This window comes from Chelmon rostratus, chromosome 16 (genome assembly GCF_017976325.1).
Source record: "Chelmon rostratus isolate fCheRos1 chromosome 16, fCheRos1.pri, whole genome shotgun sequence".
NCBI classification, from domain to species: Eukaryota; Metazoa; Chordata; class Actinopteri; order Chaetodontiformes; family Chaetodontidae; genus Chelmon; species Chelmon rostratus.
In genome coordinates this window covers 21,454,673-21,465,142 of record NC_055673.1, presented here as the reverse complement: position 1 = coordinate 21,465,142, position 10,470 = coordinate 21,454,673, and positions in this window count along the sequence as shown.

The window sequence follows — 10,470 nt, the reverse complement described above, 5'->3', positions numbered from 1 at the left end:
TCTTTGGGTGGGTCGCTACGAGTGACAGCATCTTACATCACACAAAGTCATTTCTGCCATTGTCAGAATGAACCACATTGATTTGTGCAGCTTTAAGTTTAGCTTTGCTCACCTTTATTGTGTAGAGTGCAGCGATATTAAGCTATTTGGCGAGCTAGTTAACAGATGCAGCTGAATTGTGGACATATCATGTAGCCCTGTGCAGGGGAAAGTGGTGTCCAAATAATAAAGCTTCACACAGACTTGATATAGATGACTGAGGATTAGGGACTGACTCAGGGCTGTCGGCCTTGCTCATAAGATGTAGGTGAAATAATGAATACAGGTTGGCCAGTGAATAAGCAGGTGAGTTATAGATGCTTTCACCTGCTGACCCTTAAGGTCAAAGCATTTGCTTGTTAAGATCCAGATCCCCAACCCCAGCTACCACCCCTCCTTCACTGGCTAAAGCTGTTCCATTAGCTAATGCTGTGGCTTTTGCATTACTCCTCCTGCATTATCCCACCAGCCCCACCCACCCCTCCACCTTGCCGTCGACCTCCCACTGTCCTATCACCTCGGTCTGCACATAATGGTCCTTTTTTTGGGGTTTTCTCCTTAATGAGGCCCAACAGATGGGACTCACAGCTGCTGAAGCAGCGGGCAGGGACGGAGATGCGAGTGCTCCACCTTTCTGCTGCACCGGCCCAGAGCACAGCAGAGCAGCATGTTGCTGAACAGTAGTTTGTACAACTATCAAGAAAAACATCAGCCAGGAATTAAGAATCAAGCAGTGGTTGATGTTAGCTTTAAATGACTGGATTAATAATGCATGCTAGCAGCATGGAGGGTAATGGCACTGTGTCTTTGCCTCATCAGCAGTTTTTGTGAGTAGGCATTCATGCGTCAGTATAACAACTCAGCCTTAAGATAGCTATTGATCCTCCATGAGTCATCTATTCTCATATTTCGGTGAAATTTCAAATGTACACTCAGTTACCACATAAACTGCAACGTGTTGAACTCCACTGTGTTATACTGAGAGTTGTTTCTAATAAATAAATTTGATATTACTCTCATGTTGGTGCCTTAAAGGGATAGCACAAGTTTAGCCTGCTAAAAGAATGCCCACCCAAAATAATCAATATCAGTTTAAATGTACGGTATATTTAGAATATTTTCAGCACTTTACCTGGCCATGAGACAGCCCTTTTCCTTTGGCACGCCAGACCACCGCCAAACAAGCCAGAGAGACACTGGTTGAAGAGCACTGCTGTGTGACAAGCCCACAAGTGAATGAAACAACTCCTCAAACAATCTGTAAAGAAGAAGAAGTTTCCCCTCACTCTCTTTCAACCCTTTTTAGTCTCCACCTGCAGATTTGTGCATAGGAATATGGAAGTTGTATAGTTGAGAAAATCTAGTGCCAAATACTGGGCCTATAATAGGCCTGTCTGACACCAAGGTAAAGCACTGGAAATGTTGTATATATAGAGTACACCTAAGCAGTCTACAGCAGTGCATTGCTTAGCTTCCTCCGCTGGTACACCTGTATGCTTCTCCAAACTGGGGGCATGTGGGCTGTGATCAATACACCGACTCATATAACCCCACTTCGAAAAACTACTTACTATCCCTTTAAGTGCAGAGCTAGGGTTGGAAGGTGATTAGCCAATCTTAGCATACTGGCTGGAATCAAGGGAAAACAGTTAGCCTAGCTCTCTCCAATGTAAAAAATATGCCTGCTCTAAAGCTTACCAGTTACAACACTGTATCTTGGTTTAATGTGCACACAAACAGAAATGTAATTGACATGATTTTAGGAGGAGATACATGGTGGATATTTGACAAACAGTAGTTTATACATCCACCCGGTACTTCTGTGCGGCCGTTGCCAGTTGGTGTACCCAGGTTGTCTATGGTCTCTGTACAGACACAATAATACCACACTTGGCAACCTCAATGTGACAACGCTACTCCAGGAAGATACTGAATCCCTCTCTAACAATAACAAATTGTCCTTTGAATTTACCAGCTGTTTCCTTCTACTTAAGCTTTGCTCATACTTGTTCATTCAAGGGTTATGTTGTACCTATGGTAGCCACATGCACAGTCTCTAGGGTATACCTGAGTTGATGTGCACCTCCTGTCTACAGTATCAAAGGTTGAAATCCAGTCACCAGCCACAAATCAAAACTAATGACGTCGGTATCTACACCAGGACTCCTGTTAACCCCTTACATCAGCGATGAATCCAGGTTTAAAGTCTTTATATCTCTGAGGCTCAGGTTTCATACTGCAGCAAGACTGACATCGATCTTCTCGTCTATCATCAGAAAGACAGCAAAGAAACAGTTCCCAAAATGTTCAACTATTTGTTTAAGTTGACTTTTTTGTGAATTAAGGAAATTGTTTTTATTTTTATTGCATTATGTCACATTAAAGGAATATGTTCATGTTTGCCAAATTGGGACCCTTTCTGCCTCATTTTGACAGTGCGTTGAAGCAGCATTTTTTAAAATTCACCTCAAGCCCTCAAACCTCTCAACTTTTAAGTTTTGCTCTTCGGTTGACTATCTTTTGCTGCAAGTGAAACCCAAATGCTCTGACTTGAAAACGGGAAGCGATCTAGTGTGAAAAGAAGGTGAAATGTTGAAGAAATACTTTGATGTACTCCTCCATATTCATGCTTTAGATAAATATTTCATTTTGGTGTTGCCCTGATGTTCCTCAGTAATGCACCGCAGCCATCTGAGGCACAGCCTATGGTGAAATAAGAGCCCGGCCCACTTGGGAGAGCTTGTTTTCAGCACAGAGAGAGCAGTCTGAGCCCCGGAGCCTGCTTCAGGCCGGAGGGGTGGGGTTATTTGGGGAGGGGTGGCATCTTCTAGGGAGGAGGGTTTGGAGGATAAAAAGAAAGATGCGGAGAGGGATGAAATATAGCTAGGGAGCAACCGCTGACTGAAAAGTGATGCAGGGTGGGGACATAGATGGGACCACTTGGTGCTGAATCAGGGCTCGCTACCATCACAGGGCTCCTCCGGGACCGTGATGTCAGCCCCGGGACAGAGAGAGGAGGGGAGGCAAACAAAGGGATGAGGAGGACAAGAGGCAGGTGGAGGTGGAGAGGGGAGACCACGGGGGGATTGCAAAGAAGACCTGCAGATATGATTCACAGATGGCCGCTGAATGCTACGGGCTGGATGTCAGTGGAGACGTGTTGGAGGGCTACAGATCCAATTTTTGTCCACGTGATGAAATTACCTTGCAGATTTGTAACTAGAAGGATGCTTGTTATTGATTTCATCTGAATTACACCGGCTGACTTAATGTTTAGATGTTGCTGAGTGGCCCAAACTTGGACCGCCTCAGCCCTGGAAACTGACATGTTTAGATTAGTCCTGAGGTACAGAGGGAACTCTGTTTGTGTGCTGGTGAGTGATAATCATAATCCCAATCTGGGCGATTAGTGTTATCCTGATATTATCATGCCAACATCCACACATACAAGCCAGATGTCTGCATGTGAGGCTCAGCTTCATTTTGGGGTTTTATCTCAGACTGTCCCAGCGTTTTAGGCGCTCTCAGTGCTCAGCTCTCCGCCATGACACTGATCTTTTCAGATGTGTCGTGAGATGAAGGGACTCCCATACAGCTGTCTGTAATTGATGTAAGGAATGAAATTAAGGTGTAGAAGGAGGACCCAGCGTGCTCTCCGTTATCTCTGTCTCAGCTGATAACTTTGACTGCTGCTTCTGAGTATCGGCGTTGGCAAATGCATTTTTGTTCCTGCAAGTCTTTGTGACATACAGCAGATTAGGATATCTACTTTCAATTTGAATAACCAAACCGAGGTAGTGTTACTGCAAGACACGACAACCTTAGTGAACCATCTACTGTCAAAACCATCTAGAAACTGGGACGTTATACCAGCTGTATACGGAATACAAAAAAGCACAAACTATAAGTTGCCATTTTCTGGAATAACAGAATAACATCTCCATTCATCACACAGTGCCTACCCATATGTCGGCCTGCGTGGTTATCGACATTCTCAGCCACAGGAGCTCTGCAGCACTAGAGGTACTAACACTTTGGTCCAGACTGAAACATCTCAGCAACCTTTTGATGGATTACCATGAAATTTAGTACAGACATTCATGGTTGCCAGAGGATCACTCCTACGACTTTAGTGATGCCCTGACTTTTCTTTTAGCTCCACCATGAGGTTGACATTTGTGGTTTGGAGTGAAATGTCTCCACAAATATTGAATAGATTGCCATGAAATTTGGTGCAGCATGTTAGCATGCTGACATTAGCATTTGGCTCAAAGCAACACTGTTCTGAAGTACAACCTCACAGGGCTGCTAGCATGGCTATAGCGACACCTCAACAAAAAATCTAGCATAGCAGATTTTTTTGCCTCAAGTTGCTTAGTGTGACATCTCCCACGACGTGTTCCTTAGTGCTGACCAATGAGGTGCTCTCTCCAGAGCGCAGTCGGGTAACAAACGTGGCAAAGAGGAGGAGGAGGGATGCTGAGGGTAGTGCTGTCAGATCAATGAAACAGGGGAAAAGTTTGTTGCCCATATTGTTCTCTCCCTGCCACCCAAGAGCACATCCACAGCTGTTTTTCCTTTTCTTTTCGTTACACAAGACTGCTAGCCTCACACTGCTTCTGTCACTGTTTACAGTTGCTTCACCCGCCTACCCAATAACATCTGAACTCTTTAAGGAATGATCGTGAACTAAGACATGCCATCATTGGTCGTGGTCATACATGTAGTCTTGCCAGCCGCCTGAGCAAGACACAACAAGAGATTATGGCATTGTGATCATTAGATCTGACACGGTGACCATCGTCAAAAAACAAAAAAATCGTGTAGTCTGAATTAGTCTTGCTCTTATTCTGGTGAGTGAATTGCCAAACTGTAAACACGGTGTATTTCCAGCACTTTTACAATGGAGCTTGATTACATTTCATCAAGAGTCATACTTAGTGAAATTGAAAGAAACTGTCAGCCACTCATCTTTACATCAACAAACTCCTATCTGCATCCATCCATATTAAGGAACACTGTCCAGCGCTGGAAAGCATTATGGCAAACAATACGTTTTAACCTAAGCTAAGATGCAGGCCAGTCAAATAAAGAGACAATTGGATTCCAACAGTCTTTAAAAGCTGCTGGAGTGAGTTAGATATCCTTAGATATATATGATTTTTTGATGTCCTGCAGGAGGTGTTTTTTGCTCCTTTGAGAGGACGCTGCAGCCTGGTTTCTAATAGTTAGACGCCACAAAATAGCAAATGCTAGTAGTTCAATTTTCTCTGCCCACTAAAAGTCTTTGTGCAGTCGACTGTCGGCAGTCTGCAGAGTATAGCTAACAGTGAATCTCCTGACCTATTACTGTGCAGAGAGAATATTGATGGGATGGATCACGGACAGGGGCAGTCCTCCCTCTGAGTTGGAGATAAGCAATTAAGAACAGACTTCAGCTGAAAGACAGAGGAGAGGTCAGGAGTTCGGGATGGTCTGTCCCATTCATCTAGACTATATTTTCATGCCGATTACGCCGGACAAGATGAGGGAGATGGGATATTAGAGGGGCCAGACATGCCAGACCACAGAGCTAGCACCACATACTGTTTGTGCAAAGTGACTTGGTCTTGTGAGAACGGGGTCAGGCTAATGCTCGTCTCATCTTATTGGGCGAGAGTGATGCCAAGCTGAGCTGTCTGACAGAGAGCTTACGGAGGGAGAGGAGTTGTGCTACCCCGCTGTGCCTGTGTGTGTGTGATGCCAGGCTTACGCTGCCAGTCTCCGCCCCATCACTGCATGGGTGATGTCATATGTCTGTGTGTGTTAGTGTGTGTGTTAGTGTGTGTGAGCGTGTCTGCGTTTACAGCCTTGTGATCTGTCGCGGCACAAAGAATGAAGCCGCTGCTAAGCTCGGATGGAAAGAAGGAAGAGGGGAGGCAAATGTAGACAAATAATCAGATGTGGAAATAAACAAATTGGACTCATTTTTCACACATTATGTTTGCTCAATTTCAACCACCTCATTCCTTGATAGTCTTGGTATCTTCCATACATTGAGGACAGATTAGAATGATGCTTTGGTCACACTTACTTAACTCGATTGATGCTTGGCCCCTTGCTCAGCAGCCTGTTCATAGATTACACAGCGAGAAAGGTCTAATCACTGTCAGTCTGCATTATTGCCGGGCTTTGAGTTGATTGTTGTCCTCCTAACTGTTGACGTTCTTTAAATAATGATGCTATTTGTCGGGAAATCCATTGAAAAGACCAAAACCAACGTTGTGTTAGTCTCTCTCAGTACTTTCTGACTTTGGTACCATGACTGAGCCCACAGATCATTTTGTCCTTCTGAAGACATAAATCTATAAAAGACCGGTCACAAGTGTATAGTTTCATTTTTACAAAAAGGCTCAGTAATCTCCTGTTCACTGTAGTTTTTAACTAAAGCTATTCAAACAGGAGGAAATAGTGCATTTATTAGGAACTATTTTCAGCTGTGGTGAGAAAGTGAGTATTTGGGGGCAACAGGACATTGTATGTGGGACATGTGACCTCAGTGTCAGTGTGGCTCACTGATGTGTTTTTAACAGTTGTTGGACAGCAGAGATCTGTGGCACAGAAGAAGAAGATTTAACAGGTTTTATATACACAAAGTACTCGTTGGTAGGACACATCCAATTTGTTGATGTTATGAAAAATATAGAATATGGCCAGACATATTATTTTACTCCTTAATCTTCATTCATAATGATGAATCGTGCAAGTTTCACCTACAGGTATCACTCTATCTTTGTAGTATTTGTCTGTTGTTTCCTTCCTCACCCTTTGAAACAACAACTATAAACCCTTTCGGTTTGCGGTGCAGTCAGATAACATGTCCTGTGAACCTGTTCTTTTCAAGCATAACCCCAAAATAAGACCACATATTCTCTATTTTGCTCCACAGAAATTAAAGTATAAGGCCGGTACTATTCTAGATTTTTCATATTGTCCAGAAATCCCATGAAAACACCAAAACCAATTAATGAATCCTAAAACGGGAATATACTCTGAGAAGATGCACACAAATGCCTCCTCACAGCTACACAGAGAAGCATGTTATAGGTAATTGCAGGACGCAGAGTCTCACAGAGGACACTTTTCAGCGACGCCTCTTGCAGGCTTGTGGCATGTCGCCAACAAGCTAATTGGCCGATCCAGCTCAACTTGAGAGGAGGTGGGTTCAAAACAGAGAAGGAAAAAAAATCATATGAGATACAAGTTTTATGAACAAGCAGAAAAGAAGCAGTTACATCAATGTCTCTGAACAACCCCACTCCACGTTTGCCTGCCTAGAGCCTGGAGAACCGTTTAATAGCATTAACAAGCATCTGTGCAGTCAAAGCTGGATATATACAGCAGCTTATTCCTCTGTGCCATACAGCTCCATTGTCCAAAGACTGTTAAGAAAGTAAATTAATGATGATGAACATAAATTTATATTGAGTCAATCCTGTGTACACTGTGCTGCTGCCAGAAATACTTAGTAGTGCACCAAACGTGTTTTAACATGCAGCTGAAAATAGTCCCCACCTAACACACTGTTTCCTCCTGCTTCAGCAACATTTGTTCAAAACTGACCGGTTGTTTTAGGACATTACTGAGCCTTTTTGAAAATCTAGGCTATGAGCCATTATTAAAGCATTAAGAGACACTCTGTGCTCTTCATGGGATTTGCTCACAAGAAAAGCACTAGCCTTTTCCTTTCGGCTGACATGAGCAGGTGTGGAGATTTCGGTGGTGAACGATAATAAATCCTGCGCTGTGGCTTAGGAGTTTTGCTGAAGTGATGCTCCAGCAGCTCCTGCACTCTGTGTTTCTGTTCTCTACTCTCTTTCTCCGTCACTCGCTCTTGTCTTGCATCTCTCCTTCTTCTCTCTATCTTTCCTCCTGAGGCTCCTGTGTGTCGGAAATGGCACGTTGACTTCCACGTGAAGGCTGTTCTATTTGCTGGGCTGCCCGCCCGCCTGCCTGCCTGCCTGCCTGCCTGCCTGGCATCCTCTCTGTGACCCACGTCTGCCTGGCCTCAGTGGCAGTCTTATCATCCGCCCTCCCGCCCTCTCTCTATCTCCTATCTCTCTCTATACATCTCTCTAACACTCACTGCCTCGTCCACAGCAGCTGGATCACTCACTCACTCGGGGAGACAAAGAGAGACGGAGATTGAAAAGGAGAGAGGAGTGGGCTGCCTAATGTCTGCGGTTCATTCACTTTGCTTCGATTGATAACAAAGCATTTGGCTCTAACCTGTCCGTGAGAGGAACCACAGCGCATTTGTGTGGGGCAATTGCACTACAATTTCCTTGAGGAAAGCCGATAGCTAACCGCTTATACCATACTATTCAATTATGTAAGAAAAGAGAGAGCTTTCCTCTCTGCTGCTTCTCTGTTTTGTGGAATTGGAAGCAAACTGTCTTGTTAATTTCGATTTATAAAAGTGTGAACTGTCGGATTCACAGTGGAAGAGATTAATGTTAGCATTAAGGGCTGGCAATTCGCTACACCCAAAGCTATTTTTAGATATTGCTTCCACACTGACTTCTTGTCATCTTGATTTCTTTTATATATTTAATACAATAATGTAAAACAAGGTCAAATTTGCACTCACTTGAGGACAACAGGGTCTCACACTTTGCCACATCCACTTTATATCATGCATATGCCTTCTGTCCTCATTGCAGCCGAAGCCTTCAAATCAATGCCTCACCGTCCCTCGGTCTCTAAAAAAGAATGACTGCACATTGCAATAAGGCCCAAGCTTCTCTCAAGGCTAGGTTACCCTAGCAACAAGTTACGTAGCAGCAGTCTGGGCAAAGGAGCTACCTCAGAAGAGAGGAGGATGCCTGGGAGTGGAGGTGGAGACGAAAAGGGATGTTTTAGCAAAAACAATAAATCTGAAACAGAGTACACAATTCTGCTTCGCTTGAATAAATAATCAATATTCATACATAAATGTACCATATGCAGCAGAGCCATTGCTATGTATTTAATAAATAATGTTTTTGTTACATAAGCTCTGGACCAGAATCAGCTAGCAAACATAATGTAGTACACACAAGTGCTTTGCTGTGGTTGTGTCTGCAGGGAGACAAAGAGCCCTTGGGTGTGTGGATGGTCTCATCTCCTGTCAGGAGGGATGCTGGGAGGCAGCCAGACAACCAGCCTGCACGATCACAAAGGTTCACTGATGGCTCACAAACACATTCTGTGCAACACACCCCCTGTCATTGTTAACCTCCACCTCTGCAGGTTAGGAGCGGTATTCGGGACGATCATACCAAAACTCATTCAAAAACTGCAAATTTTTTCGTCAGATCACTCCCTACTGCCGCGTGAGCACAGAGACAACACTGGGTGTGTCCAAGTCAAATCCCTTACTGGCTTTAAAACTGAAAGTTGTGTGCAGGAATGTGAAACTAGAACCTCAGAATCTTCATTTTAGTCAAAATATATACCAAACTTCATGTATTTGTATAAATATTGTTGTGAAAATTGTATTTCAGCCGTTTTCTTTGTAGCAGACATAACAAAGAAATTCTCCCATCGGTGTGGAAGCATGATGTGGGGTGAATGATAATTTAGTGAATGTCTCCATCTGCTGCACACCCACAGGAACTGCTGCATTATGTAACAAGAGTGTACTAACATGGCTTTTCTGGAAGGCAGAGAAAGCGTGCATGTCTTGCCTTGTGCTTCCCTTAAGTGCACCTAAATGCTCTTACATTACACTTTAGAAGATGTAAGAAAAAGAATGATTGGTGCTTCCTCAACAGCCAGCCTGAAAAATGGAATACAGCCATGTAGTAATAAGAAGAAAGCATAGAAAAGCGTGTACTTTTCATTCATTTTGTCAAAAGCTCAATACATCACCAGTCCTGCCACCACACAACCAACCATGACCATTATCACCATGGCCCTTGCATTTACAGATTTAGTTGACTATTCTTGTTTGATCAACCTGTAATTATATTTGCAGCAGCAGTAGCAGGCAGCATAACACTGTTACTGTTTAACATTTGAAATCTGCAATACCTCCACGTTATTTCACCTGAACTGTTGATTCAGGTCAAATAAGGCAATAGGCTATTGAATAATCACAAGTAAGAGAAGTAACTCCTTATATTAAGGTGCCCGTATTCACTATCAACAAGTTAATTATTAGCATGTATCTTATTAGCATATTGGCTCTTTATTACTTATAAAGAACTTATTAATGCTTTATTCTGCATGATCATATTCAACAGCTAGGCCATTAGCTGAGTTTGCCCTCAATAACCTCTTAATTACAGCTTATTGGTAGTAAGCAAGGAAAATAAATTTGTGCTTGTGTAGAAGTGAGACATTTGGCCAGATGTTGGTGATTTGACCCTCCGAATGCACGCGAGGCAAGTTTTTTTTACACTATTAAAC